The sequence below is a fragment of the Egretta garzetta genome, unplaced genomic scaffold (assembly GCF_000687185.1).
Source record: "Egretta garzetta isolate BGI_Z169 unplaced genomic scaffold, ASM68718v1 scaffold268, whole genome shotgun sequence".
In the NCBI taxonomy this organism is placed as follows: domain Eukaryota; kingdom Metazoa; phylum Chordata; class Aves; order Pelecaniformes; family Ardeidae; genus Egretta; species Egretta garzetta.
Genome location: NW_009260600.1, coordinates 2176368 through 2198447, shown reverse-complemented (window position 1 = coordinate 2198447; position 22080 = coordinate 2176368). Strand labels below are relative to the sequence as shown.

General features: G+C 37.1%; 1 long non-coding RNA gene across 1 annotated transcript in view; it reads left to right on the top strand.

Moving 5' to 3' along the window:
* Positions 1 to 6215: 6215 nt before the first annotated feature.
* The window catches only part of LOC118452894, a 32021-nt gene continuing 16156 nt past the window's right edge, over positions 6216 to 22080 (top strand). The window contains exons 1-2 of the long non-coding RNA XR_004842769.1: positions 6216 to 6932; positions 17719 to 17768. This is a non-coding gene — a long non-coding RNA (uncharacterized LOC118452894). The remainder of the gene's footprint in view (positions 6933 to 17718; positions 17769 to 22080) is intronic.

Here is a 22080-nt window from a genome sequence, read left to right as displayed (position 1 = left end):
CTGTTTTGAAGAAGCGTTAGAGGGGTGCTGTAATTAAAGTCTCTGAGAAAGAGTCCACTGCCCCTGTGCTGGAAATCTATTTCTTCTTAGCTCTGCCAATCAACCACCAGTTTGCCTGCTATCTGTGGCAGATGCTGAAGCTGCTATTGCACAGAAGTCCTTCCAAGATCCTGGGGAACTGGAAGCTTAGATGAGCACATTCTGAGAGAGCCATTCTTTCCCACTGTTAGGGAAGATGCATTAGAGGAAAAGATGCAGTCATGCATATTGTGCTCTTAAAACCCTGCTGGTCTTTCCGCAAGCAGAATCTAAAAGAATAGTAGGGAGTGGAAATGAAGAGAAGAAAATTTGCCAATCTACAGAAATCAGCCCCATTCTAAGAAAATTACTTGCTAAGAACTAAAGCTCAAGGAATCAATGTAAATTTTATCTAAAAACTGAAGTAGAAAACTGAAGATAAAGTAGTTCAAGCTTCCTCTAAAGGAGGAGGGCATTGTTTCTAGAGTTTGGCAGTAGACCTTAAGTGTGCACAGTTAACATCACGATTAAAACAGCAGAAGCTTGTGTGAGTTTCCTATTATTTCAGTAGGAGGTGCATAACCCATGCAGTATACTCCCATTTTCCCTGCTATGTGTTTTACAAGGCATGGGAATATTTCTCAAGCAGACAGAAAAGCCCAGTTTCTATTAGTAAAAAATTGTAGGGACAGGTAAGACAGGTCTCCATTCTTAGGTAAAAATATAAACAAAGGCCTTTCAGAAATCTTACTACAAGATAAGGAATATTGTGTCCCTGTAGAGAAGAAGACAAGCAGCTATTGCAGAAAAATACACTTCTAGAGAAACCATATAAACTCCATTGAAGTGTCAAAGCTATTAAACTGTCCCGTACTACCGAAGTAGAAGACATTAAGGGAGACTGACGATACTAGGATACTCAAACAGAAAGTCTTTTCATTTAGGTTTGTGAGTAACTCTAATTAAAGTGACTCTATTTGACACCAAATGATCTGTACTCTTGCAAAATAGTTTCTGTCAGCAGATTTCGCCTAGGCAACGCCCAGTCTATCAGCTATAATCATACTGGGCTTGGCTGCAGGATCTGATTATTATTTCGGGAGAGTATGTTTGGCTAAGCAGGTAAAGAGACTGTCCTGAAGGTTTCACGAGGGACAAAGAAAAGTAAAAAAAAAGTCATGCAAAGCCCATGTTATTAAACAGGTAAACATTTTTTCAGGAGCTCTCAGCATCCCTCTAGTTAGAATGGGACACCCATTCGTGTCTGTTTAGGAGCAGTGCATGTTTAGGAGTCCCCATTTGAAAAAGGTAACTCTGGAAGACAGGTCATTGCTCTTGACTCCCTGCTACGATGGTTAGATACGCTGAAGGTTAGAAAGGCTCAGAGCCTCTAACATCACCAACTCTAACCCCAAATGTTGCCTGGTTCTGAGTGGATTAATTCAGAGCCGTATGTCACCTAAAAGTTCCTGAAGATGGTCTTGCCCCTCACTGGCTCACTGACAAAACATATAATTATCACATTGACTATCAACACTTGTTTGGCAAGTCCCTGGAAAACAAAGCCAAATGTACTTTTTGTTTGAGGCAGAGGGTCCTGACTGAGATATTTAGATGGAGACAAAGCATCCCCTGAGCATCACAGAGGTTTTGAATGTGAGCAAATCCATGTCTCTGAATGGACCTGTCTGTTGCCCAGACCCTTGGTACATTAAGGTATGAAGACAACCCTGTACTAAGTATCATTTGTTCAAAGTTTAATGAGGAGAGGACTTCTCTGTGTACCATAGACATCTGAGGCACCATGTACCAGGTAGCTACAAGGCTGTGGTTTTCAGTCAACTTTGTGCACAATGTTTTGTGAGAGACTGTAAATGCTAAGATGTTTTCACTGATCTTAAAAGATGACCTAGAAGCTGATTTAATTGACCTGTTACTGTCTAGGATCTCTCCTCTGGGAAGTAGAAAGCTCTTGCTAATACGATGTATAACAGCAAAAACCATAACCAAGTGTTTCAAATCAATGTTGCCACTTTTGTAAGTCTGAGAACTATTGATCATATAGTTTTAGACCTGTGTGAACTGAATCAATCATCTACTGTGGTACTACACTTCAGTCCTTTACCTTCTGAGACAGGCTGTCACGATGGCTACTTTTTCTGGGAGGAGGCAGGGGGAACACAAATCCAACAGAAAATTCCTGCTTGGTTCACAAGAAAGACTGAAGGGTAGCACTTGGTAATGTAGTCCAGTGTCCCTATGAGGAATCTAATGTCTTTTCTCTGCTGCATGGACCTCTATGTAAAAACAGACATCTTGCAGGCTGGCAGTTCAAAATCCCCAAGGATTAGCGATTGGTTAGGAGATTACGGATACTACTCCAGCCTGAATTTGAAATAGCAAATGAAAGTGCTGAGGCACTGATAGTTGACACTGAACTCCCCTCACCCTTTTTGTAAAGTTGTAGATACAGAAGGCTCTGTCACCCATTAGTAACGGCACATTTGCTTCTGCAATCAGTAGTAGAAAGGAATCTATTTGTGGTGTTCATTGTTTCTCATAAGCCGGATAGCTTGTTAGAGAATGAGAGAGAGAAAAGCCACGAGACCAACAAGTCACTCAGCACTATGTACGACACAGTACTGAAAATACAAAGACGATCACTACTATCGGGGCTATAAATACATAAGGCACTCAACACAAAGCCAGTCACTATTAAGGTCCCTGCAGGGAGCATGCAAGTAATAAAACAGGTCTTTTCAGGCCCTGGACTTTAAAACACATGAATCAAAGACAAGCCATATTGCTGATGAATCTTTTATCCTTTGCTACGTGTACGGGCAGCAACTTGTGCTGGGAATCACACTCCTCTTGCCTCCATCAGACTTCCCTGCGAATATAGGTGGACCCTGGTAATGGGTATATCCCACAAGCTCAGAATCACAGCTTTTAGGACACTGAATAAGAGACGCTGTCTTAAATCATAACTATAGCTTTACTTGTGGAATGTAGAAATAAATTGATTTCTGTTTGTAGGAAGCCTTTTCCCTCCCCTGCTGTATGTTTCCTCTTGGAAAAAGGAAATATTACTATGGGATATGTTGCACTCTGAAGAATCGCACTAGGGAAAATCTTAAACCCCCGTCACTTATGAGTCCTTTATCCATATATAAAGAGATATATCTAGTATGTTAACTCAAATTGTATTTTACTAATGGTCATAAGGAGACTTAATTTACTGCATGAAATGAATTATACTATTACATATAAAGTTAAATGAATCGCACAGTACGTATACTGTATTATTTCCATCTTTGTGATATGATGGAAATAATGAAGTCATAAATGTTTGTGTTCACATCGCTATTTAATGCCCTGAGGACAGTGGACATGAGGGTGCTTCAAGTAGTAGTCTGCTGATACCGTCTAATGGACTCTGCTTGCCCAAATAATTTGTCCTTGCTTTCATGGGGCACATACACACCAGCCATGGAATCCACCTACACAACCACTCAAAGAAGTAGCCAAAAGCATCCCAGAGGAGTTATTCATGCTCTTTATAACAATTGGGCAATCAAAGTAACTCTCTATGCTTTGGCCAACTTAGAAGGAAAACTGGGCTATACAAATTAACACACACACAAACTGCATTAAGAAAGCAACCATCTCTTTACACAGTTACTGTACATCACGATATTAGTCTGGAGAGCCCAAAACTACATACAAACACACTTTCTAGTACTCCAGAGAAAATATTTTCTTAATTCTGACATTTTATTTATTTCTCAATATTGGCCAAAAAACTTCCATACTCTTAAATGTTAACACTTATACTTTCCAACCTATATCCAACCATAGGATTGTGTTTCTGAAGTACAGTTTCTACTATTTTGTCCAGTCCAATCGCAGTTAAATAAGGAGATTACCACCACTTTAAAACATTATTAAATCTCCTAAAATAGAACAACTCGGAATAACTGCACACCATGTTTTCCAACTCCACCTCCAATTATACATTCTCCCGCCAAATTAAATAAATAGTATATCATTCCAGTTTCCTTGTATATGGTTGTTTACCTCACCTGATCAACCCGCATATATTCTTCTTCCTAACCACCCTTTGATTATTCTTACTGTTTATGAATGTCCTTATTTAATCTGTCAGTAATATTTTCAAAATTATTAAATTATTAATTCATTGGCATCCTTGAAAATGGGGGTTAGATCCTTCCATATTACTAGCTCTACATTTTTCTGAGTATCATACTATCCAAAATAGACAGAGGCACTTTGCTGAGGGTTGATTTATGTAGTAGCTGCATTGGGCCTCTGAAGATGTGGAGGTCAAACCCCATGCACCAGTACAGGCTGGGGGCTGACCTGCTGGAAAGCAGCTCTGCTGAGAGGGACCTGGGAGTCCTGGTAGACGACAAGCTGACCATGAGCCAGCAATGTGCCCTTGTTGCCAAGAAGGCCAATGGTATCCTGGGGTGTATTAAGAGGAGTGTGGCCAGCAGGTCGAGGGAGGTTATCCTCCCCCTCTACTCTGCCCTGGTGAGACCCCACCTGGAGTACTGTGTCCAGTTCTGGGCTCCCCAGTTCAAGAAAGATGAGGAACTCCTAGAAAGAGTCCAGAGGAGGGCAACTAGGATGATAAAGGGACTGGAGCACCTCCCCTATGAGGAAAGGCTGAGAGAGTTGGGCTTGTTCAGCCTGAAGAAGAGAAGACTGAGAGGGGGCCTTATCAACACATACAAATATCTTAAGGGCGGAAGTCATGAGGATGGAAGCAGTCTGTTTGCAGTGGTGTCCAGTGACAGGACTAGGGGCAATGGGTGCAAACTGAAACATAAGAGGTTTCAGTTGAATATGAGGAAAAACTTCTTTACTCTAAGGGTGATAGAGCGCTGGAACAGGCTGCCCAGGGAGGTTGTGGAGTCTCCTTCTCTGGAGATATTCAAAGCCCACCTGGATGAAGTCCTGTGTAGAATGCTCTAGGAGAGCCTGCTTTAGCAAGGGGGTTGGACTAGATGATCTCCCGAGGTCCCTTCCAACCCTTGCGATTCTGTGATGTGCAGGTAAACTAAATTTCTCATCATAATAAATCCCCTCTGGTTAAGTAAGTATTTTCTTTAGTCAGCAAAAAATATTTTTAAACTGTGCAATAAAATATTAAATGGGAAAACTGAAAATATAGTTTGCATTTCATAACTTCAAACTATAAATACAAATGCAAATGTTCAATTACAATAATTATGAAATTAATACACATGTTGGAAAGCAAGTTCTGACAAGTAAAGCCAGACAACCTTAGATTTCAACTGTAAGTAAAAGGAGCCTTAGTAGGTTTTTCATTTTTCTCAATCTGTTCAATTCATTAAGGCATCTTACAATTTAGAACCATTATTCTCTCTTCACAAAACATCTTGGATCATATGCTATTTCTTTGACTTTCATGAGAAGTCAAGTCACTCAACTTTCAGAGGCCTTTTTAAAGCAGTATTTCACTTCTATCCAGGGATTATATTTTCCTATCCGTGTGAGTTAAACATTCTAAAGGTACTCGCTAGTCATGTTCCTCCAAAAGCTTATCTGACCTATACTCTCTTTCTTCGATATAAACTGTATTAATATAAAGGTGCGGTGATTCATAGTCTTGAATAGTTCTACACAAGTTGACAACAATCTTTCTCCAGATTGACTTGTATTATAAAGCTTTTAAGACTCTGGTGGTCTCTTAATTCTCACATAGTGTAAGTAGAGGTCTCCTACTTTAAAAAAAAAAACAACAAACCAAAACAAGGTAAATCTAGATGATTCAAGTGCAGTGTTAAACAGAAAAGTTATACTGGAACCCCTTAGTTCTATACCAAGATAACAAGACAGAGCGAGCTACAAAAGTGAAGGGGTGTTACTTCTCTTACTTAGATATTCCTCTCTGGGAGGTTAAAGCCACTTGATTCTCTGTACACTATTCACATTTTTAATACAGCTGCTTCTAATAACTGAAACATTTCTAACACAATTTCAGGGAAGAAGGTACAATAAAATGTCCATTTGCAAAAGTTCACAGCCCTTCCTGTCGCAGACCCAATGCAAGAAAAACAACTGGAAGATAAACACTTTAATTTGAAGACTTTAATTACTGTTTGGTATGAACACACAAGTCCTTAAGCAGCTAACATATTTTCACAGTAATATAAACGTTTATCTCATTATCTTTCAAATTGAATTTCTTAGAAAGAACAGATATACTAGCCAGTATTCTGAATAGACTGAATTCTGTCAGTATCCTGAATAGGCAAATGATCTTCATTCCTTCAATATCTTTGCTCTCTTATGTTATGATGTATTTTATGCTCTAACAAAAGCATATACACGAATGCATCACATTATAATCAAGGCCATGAATGTTGGTAACATGAACTATGCATATTCTTTAATGTTGTTTTTGAGTACAGGAAAATAAAATATCTTGAGGTTTGGAGCAGAAATACAAGTGATACTTTCTAATATCACTAACTAATTTCACTTTAGGGTTCCATTATCACAGCAGAGATACTAGGTTTCATTTTTATTACTAACAGGCTTTACTTATCACAGTAAAAATAGGCTGCTAACCACAGAAAGTAAAATTCATCATCAAAGTTCTGGTTTTGTTTAGGAATCAGACTTTTTCAGATATTCTGTCAAATAACAAACCCGAGTTATCTACATGTGACTTAAAAGAAACTACATGTGTTTTGAATGCAGAATATTTCCCCGTAATATCTGCAAAGCTATACATACCTGGAGAGCATGTGCTAGATAGAATTAGAAGCCAAGGAAAAAGGGTATCGACAATGCTGAAACCATCTTCCTGCCCGGAGGGTCAAGTAGTATAACCAGAGTAATAGTACTGCTTGCATGAATAGGTAAAACGCTTTATCCTTATTGACAATCTGTAAATAGAAATTATATGTATATGAACTTTAAAATCAAAATAGGTGAAAATTAAAATACAGAAAGGCACACAAAATACAAGGATACATCTACTGACAAAAATGATACCTGCATTTTTGATGATTTATCATATGTTCAGACTATCCAATTTCATCTCCATATTCTGAATTTATTTTTCAAATTCCTTCTTAATATTCAGGATTATGTTTTGAGTGGAGTGAACAATTATGAAAGAAGACAGATGCAAGAGCATTGTGATGGCAGAAACTTTTTGTCTAATCTGTTCTAAATTGCCAGTGAGGAAGATGCTCCAGTATCGCCAGATAGCCTGGTTCCAGTCTTTAACTGTCCTTGTACTTAGAAGCATTTTCCAAATATGGAGCCTGTTTTCTTCACTACAAATTAAGATAACTTTTTTCTTGTCCTTCCACAACTGGGTACAAAAGACAATTGATGACCATCTTCTTCACAATAATCTTCAATGTCAGATTATTTTCCCCAGTCTTCTCTTCTCTAGACTAAACAAATACAACTCTTTCAAAATGTGCCTTACAAATCTTGCTTTCCAAAAAGCTTTTCACTTATGTACTCTCCTATGGATTCATCTTTACCTGGACATCAAAATAATTTTCCTTTTCCAGATTTTATTTTAACACAGAGATACAACAATTTTATTCACTGGCTTTTATTCTGGCCACTTTGCATGAGTGTTCTTTGATTTTGCTTCATCTGTAAGACTAGGTAGTTGTCAATACTACTTGGAATTTTGTGGTACTCTAGAGCAGCAGGCCCCATGGAGCCTTGAAACAAAATGCATCTGTCCAGCTCTTCAGTACCTTTTTTGGAAATCAGTAATGATGCTTAATTTTCATTGAATAATTCACTTGTTCTTATTTGCTTCCTTTTCTTCAAAGAACTGGATAAACCAGGTATTTTGTATGCCTTCTACTTAGTAATACTATAACTTTCATTTTTATATTTAACAGCTAAAACAATAATTATAATAATCTTAATAAATAAGCAGACAGATAGATGGATGGACAGGCTGGATTCTTTGAGAATCAAGCATAATAGAAGGAAGACTTGACTCAAAGCCTGTATCTCTCTCTATTGCCTCAAAATAGATAATGTCGGCTGAAATGGAGGCAGAAGGATGTTGCTAGTTGAGGTATACTATGGGTCTCTTTTTAATGATTACACAATTATTAGTTCGTGGTAAAAGTATGTCACGTTCTGCATTGTTTTCAATGAGCTTTGTCTGAATAAAACAGAAATATTCCAGGCCAAGAAAAGTAAAACAAAGGATGTAAGATAATAACAGACCAAAGAAGTGCTCTAAATGCTGCAGTGGCTGGCTGTCTTCACATTTATTTCCAGATGCCTGCCTCTGGAGAATCTAGTCTCTTTACTTTTTTTAACCAGAGATAGTTTATCCCAGGAATCTCCAAATTATTTCGTTGGAAAGAAGGGGAGGGAAAAAAAAGTTAAAACCCGTGCAGTGTTTTATGACATCTAGACCAGATTTTCTGCTTCTCTGTTTCTGCTTCTCTGTTTCTGCTTCTTTGCTCTACTTCACTTGTACAGACTATGCAACTCTACCACAATCACATATGAAAGTTCTTCTAAGAAGTGGTTTCTATGGTTTGGTTTGCTTTTTAATATTCATACAGTTTATTCATAGGGTACTTTCATAATGAATTCCTGAAATTTAGTAGTTGTTCTTTGTAATCTAGTTAATCTATCCAACTGCAAAACACCCAAATCCCATGATAGCTAGGTGTGCTCTCAATATACTAAATGAGTAAATAGGCTTAAGGGCTCCCAGCAGCCTTAGGCTCCGGCTCAGAGCCACTCACTCCCCATCTCCGGAAAAGCCTTTTTACAATTCCTCTACCCTTCAGCCAAAATTCTGATGTAGTCATCTCCTCCTTGCCATACTCCAATGTAGCTTCCAGCAGCTCCTACAAGCTATGTACCTCCACTTCCCTGGGAAACAGAGAGAGGCAACCTCCCAACAAGTGACTATTTAAGCAGGAGTGATGGGCACAGAATATAATTGCAATGAAGAGAGAAGCAGTTTATGAACACTTCTCTGGCAGACAGTCGTACCTGCACTATCATCTGCCATAACATTTTTCAGAATCTCTTTTCACAGAAGTCTTAAACCAACTTTTTTCCACAAAACAGGAACTACCAGTTCAGCAGTTCAGACATTAGGTTTAGCATATGCAATGTATCCAGAGAGAAGTGGACAACTTCAAATATTTTGTTTGGCTGTTTCATGTCATTTTCTAAAACTATGCCCGAGGGGATCATACTACTAGAATTTTATATCATGTACTTGCATTTCAAAATTACAAGGTCATTATAAGAAAGAGCACTTTTCAGCTATCTATGTAATATAAGTGACAGATTTGTTTTATGTTTTTCTCCATCTATGCGTCTACAATTCTACTTTCTTCTATTTTTCATTGATGTTATCTTGCTTTTTTACATGTAGTTTCTATTATTTGCAAGAACATAACTCTACTGAAGCCAAAGCAAGACAAAGGTACAGAATTGTACATTCCTATTACAGAAGTGATTTTTGCTAACAGAGTTCCCCACTGTGTTGCACAAACAGTTGATGGCAATGCAGTAAAGCCAGAATAGCTAGTTAGTTCCTCCAGAAAAGCTGCCCGCGTTCCTGCAGGACTGCTTCTCCAAATAAATTATGCTACTTAATCTATAGGTAAATTTATTGCTGAATAGCTGTTATGATGGTCTATTTGCTTCTCAGTCTTCCATTAAGAATAATTTCCTATTGAGAATTGTTTCCAAACACCCACTCCCAACCTTCCTTCTCAACTTCTGCCCACTTTCCTTTGATCTAAAGCATTCTAAAATTTTGCCCGATTTATTTATTTATGTCCTTTATATACTGACTAAATTTAAAATTAGTCAGTATTGTATATATAAAAATTTTAATCACCTCAAATCACTTCGTTTGTGGATTACATGCATTTAGTAAATTTAGCATGTTTTCATGAGAGTGGTTACCTTGTTTTGCATTTATCTATTTTCTTCTAAACTACGCGTGACACCACACCAAAATGCCTTGAGCATTATAGGTGTGGTTATAACAGCACTGTGTAGAACAGATACATAGCTCCTTAATTTTATATTTTTATATGTAACATACAAACAAAAATAGTGACAGCTTTCTTTGCATAAACCCAATGGCATTGTGATATCTGTCTTGAGTTTACCACACTTTAGACAGCTATTTCAATCATTGATTTTGCAAAGTAAAGTAGGAGGTAGAGATCCTCTGCACTCACCAGAGGAGCTGACCCCCTTTCAGAATCTGCATATAGTTTTTATTTGAGCAGTTTATTTCCTCTCTTTACCTCTGAGTAACTTAAAAGACAATATTCAACTAATGCATTATGTTCCAGTATTGTCTGACTCACCACATTTTCCCTTCCCTTTTTATTTTCTGTCTTCAGACTTAAAGCAGTTAATCCCAGGTCACAAAGTAGTCTATGAATTTAATTTTATTTCCCCTTTTTGTGCATCCTGCATACAGTTTTCTATAACATGAACAATTAGAAATGATTGTGAAAATAACTGGTGACCTCACCAGGTCAAAATATGATCTGGAACCTAATAGTAATTACATCACATACTGGAAAACTGTCAAAGTAATACAGAGATTATGTTAACACCTAGATATTATTGCATATCCCTTTTTGAAATCTGTATAAATATTCAGTAAAGCATTTACCCCATCATGTGCATGATGAGGTCACTATTTTATAGTGTGCCCACTTCACCATCGGGTCCTTCTCAAAAATCTCAGAATAAAACACCATAAGCAAATGCATTATAATTCAGGCTTTTATCCTATAAAGAGGTCCACATAGGTGGGACCCAAACTGCATTTTAATAATGAACTAAAACTATTTACCCAGATGGTCATACACTGACATTTTTATTGTAACCTTGCTTATTTTGAAAAGAATATTCACTCATCTAACTGGCTTTCCAGTTTCCACTTAAAAATACTTCCACAGCAGATAAGTACTCTTTTGCCTTTTATTGTCCTCCTCTGACTTTCTTAATTTACCTATCTTCCAGATTTTCTATGCTTTCTTTCCTTAAGTCACATACTACATCCAAATTTATACATTCATTGACATTTCTGTTCAAGAAACAGTAGTTTGAAAGATACCTACAGATTATTTGTTTTCATGCCATTGTGATGTTAATTTAGAGCAGGCAATTACAGTTGTAATTATTGCCAACTGGATGTAGTTCATAAGGTTACACCTGTTTTACAGAGCTCAACAGGGCCCAGGCACACGCTTGAGCTCTACCATGTGATAATCTGTGCCATTCAGCTGTCAGCGTGTTCTTTGGTGTGCTTTTGGCTTAGGCCAGCGAGCACGCAGGTAAGATGGCACACGCTTGAGCTCTACCATGTGATAATCTGCCATTCAGCTGTCAGTGTGTTCTTTGGTGTGCTTTTGGCTTAGGCCAGAGAGCACGCAGGTAAGACGCAGCAAGATTGGGGGAATAGCATGGGTTAGGGACAGTTCTTAGTAGGCAGTATGAACGAGGCCACCCTTCTTCAGGAGAGCAGGTGGGTTAGCCACGTGAATGTGAACTGTAATTTGCTACCAACTCTTCATTGGGCTGTGGGCCATTTTGTTTTCTAGTACAGATGTCACCTAAGACATTAAATGCAGCTGAAAATTGGTAGAGAATAGGCGTACCTTCTCATGTTCCCATTGCCAAACCTCTGCGAAGGATGAGAGCTGTTGGCATGGGAGAGAGATAGACCAGTGTTAGGCTGACTGTGACTTCCCCATGGCAGGAGATTTTTCAGCCTGTGAGTAGGAATGGATGGATCTTCGCTACCTTGTGCTAACTCCAGTGGGCAAAACGGGGGTGCAGAATCTGGACACCTTCCTGTTTTCAGATACTTTTCTATAATTTTAGTTACCATTTTTCTTTGTTGTCTCTTCAACTATCTTTTCAAATAAATGGTCTGATTTGTAGACAGTGGTCTCAGGTTTCCTTTTATATTACTCTATTGGAAACAAAGAGAAAAATTAAAAGTTGGAGAAATTTGAAAAAAATCTGCTTTCTAGTGTTTCTTTAAAAGTTTCATATATTTTCAGATGATATTAGCAAAACTGTACTAACTGAGCAAGTAATTAGGCTTTCTCAGATAGCATCACGTGGTCTAAGCTTTCTTCCCATTTTATTTTATCTTTGCATAATGGCAAGCTTAAAGTTCCCATTTCCAGTTCCGTTTTCTTTTCTCCTACTTTATACTTCACTAAACATGCATTTACAGCAGAATCTTGCTCTTATTCTATTGCCACGTTATTGCTGAACCAGCTTTCTGCTATTACTCTTCAAACTCTTTACATTTCTGTCAGTGATTTTCACAATATGTTTACCCTTTTTCTGGTTGCTTTATTAAACCAGAAGTATTATACATTCATAAGGTCTTCATTTTAGATCTAGTATCTTTTTTTTTCCCCTGATCACTCTCAGATCCAGGACTGAATTAACTCTCATTACTTCTTCCAGTTGTTTTAAGTACTATACAAAAATATCCTCCTGTAGCCTATTTTGAACCATTTCTTGTATGTAACTCAAATTCCTCTTTTACAGCTGTTCACACATTTATTTTCGCGTATATAGCAATATATGTAAGTATAATATACATATAACATGTATATATATAGTATAATAGTAGAGATCCTCATAATCCTAGAGGAAATCAAATGAAACAAACCTCCAACACAATCTTCATGGATTTTGCATCATCCATTTTAATTTGTGAAATTATTTCTGTGTCTGCCAGCCATGTGAACTGCAGGATCTGCAAGCAGGGTGGTTGCTTTATAAATTATGCTTCCCTCACCTTATCTACCTTATATAGCAACAGAGAGTTATATTCTATTTATGTCTTAGCCAGACTTGTTTGTAACGCGATCAAAGAACATTTCATGGAATTTGTAGTGGTACTGCACCTCTCAGGACCACATGTACCTAAGATGCCTTTATGAACAGAAAGACCTAATTTTTCATTATTATTTCCTGCCGGACTTTATAGATGAAGTATGTTTTCACATCTCAATGCAGCAATATTCACTCAACTTTATTCTCCTCTTGCAAGTGTTTCCCTATGGTTACACCTACTCATTTGCTGAAAAATCTTTCCTGTTTTGTTAGTATTTCCAGCTATGCTTTCCTCACTGTTCTTCATATATTAAAAAGACAGGTAGACATTTTAACTAGTTGTTTTATCTGAGACATTATCACCCAAAAATTGCTAATCAAAAATACATAAGCTTGAGTATAAAAATAATTTTATCTTCAAACTACAACTCTAAATTTTAGATTAGTAGTACTATTAAACAAGCAATAGTTTTGTAACTTAACAAGCGATACCGATACAGTAGTCTCTCAAAACCAAAGTAATTTTCTAAAACTGTGCTAATTCAAGCCAGTTTGATGTATTTCCTTCTAACAATAATATGCCATTGTTAGAACTGTATTATTTCTCATGATGAGTAAGACCTTATTCCATAACTACTCTAATGTAAAATGAATACAAGTATTAAGTAAGGGACTATTTCAGGATCTGTATTGTATTATATAGTTTAATAGAAAAGACAAATCTTCAGTAAGCAGCAGTGACTTAACTTTATGCATGCCAATTTATATCGTTTGAGGATATACCCCAGAAAATCCTCACAGGTTTTGCATAGTTTTTCATCTTCTTCCTTTCTTTTCCTATGGATAATTTTCATATGGTTCATTTTTACAAAATTAGTTGCAGTTGATTCATTCTAACAAAAAACTCACTGCTACTACTGGACAGCACAAAACCTCATCATCAGTGTAACTGTTTTAGAGATTCCAGATTTCCTCTGCTTTCTAATCCTTGTCTGTAATGTCATCCTCATGCTCAGTAAATGAATCTGGCAAAGAAGGTGGCTTTTTAACGGGCTCAGAATGATGCAAAGTCCTGCTTATAACTACACTAGTTAAAAACTTTTAGGCACCATAGATGACATTCTCAGCCACACCTCCAATAATTTTCTAGTAAGTTGCTATTATTACTGTTATTGCAAATTACTGTAAGTATCAGAAAAGGCTTCAGAATCATATTTTACACACCTACACTGAAAAGTTCTGAACTTCACTATTTATGTTTTATCATGTACATGGCATTCCTCTTATTGCAATCCAAAGAATTCAGATGATCTAAAGAACATTTAGTACAGACAATAAAATATGTAGGTATCTACCTCTCAGAAAACATTAACTTTTATTTAATATTTCTGATATAACAAAGCATGATTTGCAAAAATTCTTCTGATTTTATGGATGTACATCTTTTAGATGTCTTTTTTTTTTAAACTTTAACTGCTTGTATTACTATCAATACAAAGCACACCATTAGCATTTCTCTTTATCTGCAAATAAAATCTGAAAACTTCTGCCATACTGTTTATGAATGCAGCATGTTTGCTTTCATTCAGATGCTCTTTTTAAGTTAGCATTCCTATATTGAACAAGTACCACAAGCCTATAGTTTTACAGGAATGTTTATCTCTGTCCACAATTATCATGCCAGTGATGTAGGAGGCAAGGTACTTTGATCCTATGAAGGCACGTGTCATTAAAAAAACCTTAAAATGCTGTCACTGAACTGTTAAGTTTCTTATCTGGTTTATTGAAAGTCCTAAAATAGCAGATCCACCCAGTGTTTAGAAGTAAATATATTCTTGAATATATATGACCATGCTTAAGGCAATATTTTAGGCAAATGGATGCATACAGGAGAGAAAAATGGATTGGTATTGAACCAAAAGAGTTAGGAGAGTCCAGTGCAGAAAGGAACAGGAAACTTAGGTTAACTAAAGGAACAAAAAAAGGGAGAAGACAGAGAACTCAGGAGAAGTAGAGATCATTAATAGGTATAAATCAAGAAAATATTACCATAGGGAGGAAGAAAATAATTTCACCTTTTAATAAGTCAGACTTTACCAGTACACAACTTTTTAATAAAATCTATCCCATTTGTTTCAGATGAGCCATGTAGGACTCAATTTTTAAAATAAAGACTAATGCTATGTTTTGTTAAATTTAAATGTCTTTAATATGGATTTTATGCTCTTCACATTTGATTTTACATTTCTACAAACATCTTTAAATTACAAGTACATTAGGAAACCAGCACATTTTATATGAAAGCAGAAGAATAATAGTTCTTGACTCTTTAAAACCATAAAAATTCACAAGTGCCATATTCTTCTTTTTCTATGTCTTCACTACAGTACTATCTCTCTCAGAAAATACTGGTATCAGCTTCAAAGGAAAGGGTCAGCAATCTTCCACATCAGAAGTTAGGACAATACTCTCAACACGGAAGGTAGGATGGTCAGAGAGGTAGCAAGTGAAAAGCTTCAGAAGAGATGGTAGCTAAAAAGAGTCAGGAAAAAGAAAAAAAAAACCAACAGGAAAAGATAAGATAACAAGATTGAAAAGGACAGGAAAAAACAAAATACACAGGAAATAGCAACAGTAACAATTGTCCTTATTCATTTTAGAAACAGTACATGAAGAACACTGACAGAAGAGGTGAGGAATAAGGCAGGCATTCTTAAAAAGAAAGAGGTCTACAGAAAAGACCTAGTATGGTATGAAATGTTCAGCTATTCCTCTCTTAAGGTGACAGGCCACTCAAATTTTAGTTTGAGCTAGGCAGTTCAAAGCAGGGTTCCTCTGAAGTCAGTAGACTGAAGCGGGCACCTCCAGAGGGCGATTCATCCCATCCTAAGGTCTGAATCTTAGACTCTGAATCACATATTTGAAATGTAATTAATTCTGTGAAATTCACTAGGTATTTGTGAACGTAGCAGCACGTCTTTAAGCTGAATACTTATGGATAACAACATTTGGATTAAAATAATATGAGAAACAGCACACTTTCAACTTCCTTTACTCTGAACAAAGAAAACTTACTAATGACTTTCATCTGCACAGAACATGTAATAGGTTTGTGCTGCATAATATTTTTTTATTACTGAACATTACTCGTGTTCACTATACCAAGCACAAAAATGAAGTCTGACCCAAATAAAAGAAAGTTTGCTTTTCTATTAGGGCTAATTATGTACTACTGGGGCTTTAAGTTTATCTGCTCTGAGTAAAAATGAAAGCTTGACATCAATGGGCTTCTATATTCCCAGCATTAAGACCTGATTCAGGCAATACCACATTTAACTGATACTTAAAATGGCACTGCTGATATGCCAGTAATTTGTTACTAAATACAGTAAATACTGTTGTGAAGAAATGCTGAAGTCCTATGTGATGGTCGCGGATACTTACATTATGATGGTTATGTTAAATGAACTATAATTTAATACAAGAGTCGTGGGTGAAGGGCTGGTTTTAAAGTCTCTGTGCAGGAAGCTTCAGTGTGGAGCAGGTCTGTGGGGACAACCTCTTCACACCACCTTCACCAGCTCGCCAGCCCCAGATGCAAAAACAAGACTGCTCTTACAGAACTTCAGTACCAAGGCATAAATAACCAAAGAAGAGGATAGGAAAGGGAGCTTTCCTCCTGGGCACTGATCTGTGGGCTGGAATATAGACCAAAGGGACACTTCACATTCTGCACTTCCTTGTTAGGCTGGGAAGTCTGAGAGACATAATCCTGGGACTGTGATATTCATACCTCACTGGAGACCTACACGTACAATGGTCTTCCATTAAGAACTATTTCAGACTACAGTCAGCCTGATGCTGCCTACTACATGAGGACAACACAGAGTTGTCAGTTACAATGCAGTTAAAAAAGACATATTTAAAATCTGAATATTGGTCCACTTGAAATGTGATTTTGCAACTGAAGAATTTATCTATAATCTACATCTATAATCTAAGGAATTCTAGAGTCATGTGACATAAACTAGTGTAACACTAATGCAAAACAAGGTAACAGTAAGGGCTAATTACAAAATAGAGCATGAAGTCTCTTGTTTAGAACTTCTAAAGTCGTATCTGCATTTAATTTCATTTTCCTTTTAGAATGAACATAAAGATTACAGCTATGTCAGTCTTTCAGTATTCATATCTTCACTGGGTGCCCTTAAAAACTGCTGCCCAGTGACACAGACACTGCACCAGAAAGGGAACCCTATCACACAGCAATTTAGAGCATAATTCTTACGCAGACCTACCTCTATCCGCAAAATTAATACACTACCTTGCAAAAAGCAGATGTTACCACTTAAAATTATTTGTGAATTGGCACCATAAGGCCTCTCCCTGCTCCACCCATTTTCACTCTTTCTGTCCCCAGTCAGCAACGGGGCAGTTTTAGAGGGGATGCTACTCTGCTGTATATCAGCTCGGGGCTCAGTTCTGCTGAAGTGTTGCTCAGGTGGACAGTTAAGGCACTATGCATACCACAAAGCGAATATAAGAAAAATGGAGGTCCCTATCTCTGTATTTAAAGATAAACAAGTTTTTAGCATGGTAATTCATGAAGACCAGTAACAGTCGCTACACAAATATTAGTTAATTGCTCAGTTTAAAAAGTACATCATTTCCCTAAACCTTTACCCTGCTATAATACTATATATACTCATGGGAATCATGCAGTAACTAAGCACATAAATGAACAAATTAGTGAATTAAACTTTTTTTGCCAATTTCCTAATTTATTTTATTTTATTACAGCTTACGGATGAAATCCACACACTGATGTCTAACCTGTAATAAAAGCCAATGTAAGTAATCCATTGTTCTACAGCTACATCTGGTTATGAATTAATTGACTTTGCCTAGTCCTGTTGAATAACGATTAATTAGCAGTTTCAATTTTCAATTTCAGCATTATTACAATTAGGTTTTGCACACAGATTTTGCCACTCTTAAGTGTTATTGCCTGCCCATCTGCCTTTGCCCTGCCCCAAATGCTAGTGAATAGGCTTAACAACAAATATATATATATATATAAAACTGGCTCTGATTCTTTGATGTCTAGTAGTGGCTTTTTTAAGAGCTAAATTTGGAAGACAGAACTTTGGGGCGGTCATCATTTTCTAGTAGGATAATGCATTTTGTGATTCAGGTGGGGTCTGAAAGTCAATTTAAAGCCTTCCTTAGAAGTAACTGTGCTAAAGGAAAAACGCACAGAGCATAAAGCACAGCTCAGCACAGCAGTTAGTCAGAAAGCTGAAGACTCAATCTGTTTTCCATGCAAGCATAAAGCATAACATGTCTGAGCACTAAATGCAATATAGTAGCGTAAATACTTACCTGATGCCTCCCTTTTCACCCTATTATTTCTCCTATGCTCATTACATTTTTTTTCATCTTTCCCTTCCTTCTTGTAAATGAAAATAATTTCTTCCTCTCCATTTAAGCTTCTTCCTTTCACATCTGCTCTTTCCGACTCACCTGCACAATTTCTGAAATTCCAAAATTTAAAAGGGCTATGGATCCAACCCTGGGGTGAAATACCAAGTCCTGAAAGCCTTTAGCATGGCTGAAGATCAATGACTTTAAACTTCAGTGTTTGTGTCCTCTCATTTCCAACAAAGATATAAAATCACCAGAATAAAGTTTAGCAATGAAAATCTATTTAGATAACTGTAATCTTAGAATGAGATCACCATTCTGTGAAGAGCTCTGCTCACACAGCAAAACACAACAACGATTTTTACTGATTTGGAACTATATTATTATCTCTGATACCTTATTTTTATGCTTAGCTATTATGAGAAGCGCATGTCCACTTCTCTCCTTTAGTAGCCATTTTAAATGATGCACTGAATGCTTCAACAAATGAAATGATTCATGTCTTTAAACACTTTATAACCAGCTTATGATAAGATATTTAGGAGATAAAAATAGCTAGAGTTAAGATTAGCATATTGTACACAAATGTAAATATTTTTCTCCTGTAGCAATTAATAAACAACATTTATTACCTGTATCCATGATACACATTTTTAGATGCCAGCTCTTCTAAACACAAAATCCATCTTAACAAGATTTTTTTCAAGTAACTTAATAGCCATTATATCAAATGTTGTTTCACACATAGTATCAACATTTGACGTTTCACTGACATTGTAACAGAAAATCAGCTCAGTGTAAGTTACTTCATAGAGGATGGTGCCAAAATGTCAAGGTGTTACCTCTCAGTGATCGTGAACTCCTGCAGTCTTTAAAGATGAAATGACATTTGACAAGCAGCAAGAGTAAAGCCAATTTTTAGGAACCAACACTGACTAACTAAAAGAGTGATCTCTATATCCACTATAAAAATCTGCCCAAGAAAGCAACACCAAAACAGTTTTCCATTAAAATGTACCCTCTACAAAAAAAAAAAAAAAAAAAAAAAAAGTATGCTTTATTTTATTATTATTACGGTGATCTTGCTATCTAACCTATTTAGACTCTTTAGTCTTCGTGAACAACTTCTAAGAGAACTGCAAAATAGTAATTAAGAAAAGCAACCATTCTATCAGTAAACTTCAACTTATCACCAGTAGATGCAATCACCCACTGGATTAATTAATTTCTTTATTTTTAGGAAGGTCATTGATCACAGAAAAATGCAAATCAAAGGGACCAGGCTTTAGAAATCTGAGATTTTTTCTGCTGTTTAGTAAGACAAATATTATCTAAAAAATCATAATTAATCATGTGGAAAAAAATTCTCACATTCTAATGAGTACTACATGAAGAGGGGAAAAAGAACAAAAGAATTCATCTGTGATCAGCAGATTTCAAATGATGGGACATGTCCCACTTGGAGAAGATGCAAACTGTACATTGGAAAGGAGAGGCATTATTATTTTGCACCCAGCACTTCCACAGCATATCACATCTGAGTCCCTTTTTACTCGGCACGGGTGAGGCTGCACCTCAAATACTGTGTTCAGTTTGGGGCCCCTCACTACAGGAAAGACGTTGCATTGCTGGAACATGTCCAGAGGAGAGCAACCAAGCTGGTGAGGGGTCTGGAGCACCAGTCTGATGAGGAGCGGCTGAGGGAACTGGGGTTGTTCAGCCTGGAGAAGAGGAGGCTGAGGGGAGACCTGATCGCCCTCTACAACTGCCTGACAGGAGGCTGTAGTGAGGCGGGGGTTGGTCTCCTCTCCCAAGTAACAAGTGATAGGATGTGAGGAAATGGCCTCAAGTTGTGCCAAGGCAGGCTTAGATTGGATATTAGGAAAAAATTTTTCACCGAAAGGGTTGTCAAGCACTGGAATGGGCTGCCCAGAGTATTTGACAGACATGTAGATGTGGTGCTTAGGGACATGGTTTAGTGGTGGACATGGTAGTGTTAGGTATATGGTTGAACTTGATCTTAAGGGTCTTTTCCAACCTAAATGATTCTATGTTTCATTTGTCTGTCTGCACCTGCGGTTCACCCTACAGGCAGGAGGCAGAAGAAAGTATAGTGGAATAGAAGAGAAGCATTAGATGGGAGGGATTTGTGGAACCATTTGTACCTTTGCATGTAACTGTTCCTGAAGTAAGCAGGAAAGGTTTTCCACTTAAAAGGGGCACATGCGGGCACTGGAGTGAGCTAGACTCAGATGGAGAGCTGTAGCCATGTTCTGTGGTAAAGTGACTTCCAACTGACCCAAATATATTTATCCAACTGTGATCTCTCCAGCTCTTACAGAAACCCTGTTCTGATCCCTATTCCAAATTCTTCCTTCGCATAGACCCATCACTGCTTCTGTACCCATATGCCCTGCCTAGGCTCATGAATCCCTCTCTCATGTAGTTCACAGATGACATCAAGAAATTACCTTTTTCTACATTACAGCAGAAGTTACTCTCTCCTCCTTTACATGTTCCTTTCTGATACAAGGCGAAGATTCCCCTCACTCTCATATTCAGCTAGTAGCTTAAGCCTGAGCAAAGACAACTTCAGAATCATATAAGTCAGCAACAGGTATTTAGCAAGATAATACAAAACCCCCCTGATTTTTCATATATGTATCAAAATACACGAGTAAGAAAAAGGGAACAAAAAAAGGTTATACAGAGCTCACCTGCCAACTTTTTTTAGTTCCTTTTAAAACACTATTGTCAATAATGTTTGTTTCTGGTATTTTTTTTAAAATCCACAAAATACACTACAGTAATTTTAGATTAGACAACTGATTTCCACAGGATAAACATATTTATACCATTTGAATAAGGCTTACAATTTGGCATTTCTCAAATTCAGCATCACCATAATCCTTAACATAAAGATGTGCAGTATGTTGGGAAAGACATCATCTCTACAAAGTACTTATGGGTGTGCTTGTATGGCACTCAGGACAATGGGAAGTAACCTATGTCAAGGGCAACCACAAGTATGGCTAATACAAATAGGTTATGATTTCAGTAGGAAAAAAAAATAGTAAGAGACCTGGTATGAGGACAAAGATTTTTACAATATGAAATTACCATTCAGGGAGCTAACATGAATTAGAAGAAGTTGGTCAAATAGAATTGGGGTTTTATTAAAATTAATAAACAGATATTGTAATAAGACATGCCAATACTCATAAGGAAAGCTTATGTCTGTTAATAATGACAGAATAGAAAATTTTAAAATCTGTTTTTCTGGCAATGAGAAACCAGGTATTAATTCAAAGACAGATACATATTTTAATCTAGCAGAGTTGACAAGTTTAATCTTTGTCTGATGAGGACCCAAGACTTGAAAAATTACACTCATTTGTCAGAAAACTAAATCTGCTAGTCATGAGTATATATGAAAAGCAGGGGTAGCAAAGACTTTTAGTGATACTCCAGGACAACGCAATGATTAAGAACCCTGCAACTCTCTTAGTGGGGAGGGCGTGGTGGGGACAGAAGGGTCAATGCCACCAGACTGCTCTTCCTGGCTCTTTTCGGGGAACCCCTGCTGTTGCTTCTGGTGGAGAGGCATGCAACCCATCTAAAGCCAAGAAAGTGGGGAGTGCTCTCTACCTTTTCACACATTCCAGAACAGTGGTTCCCATATTTTTGAAACAACAGATTGTTATCAGCCCTTAACATTTTTCAAAAACCACCACACAC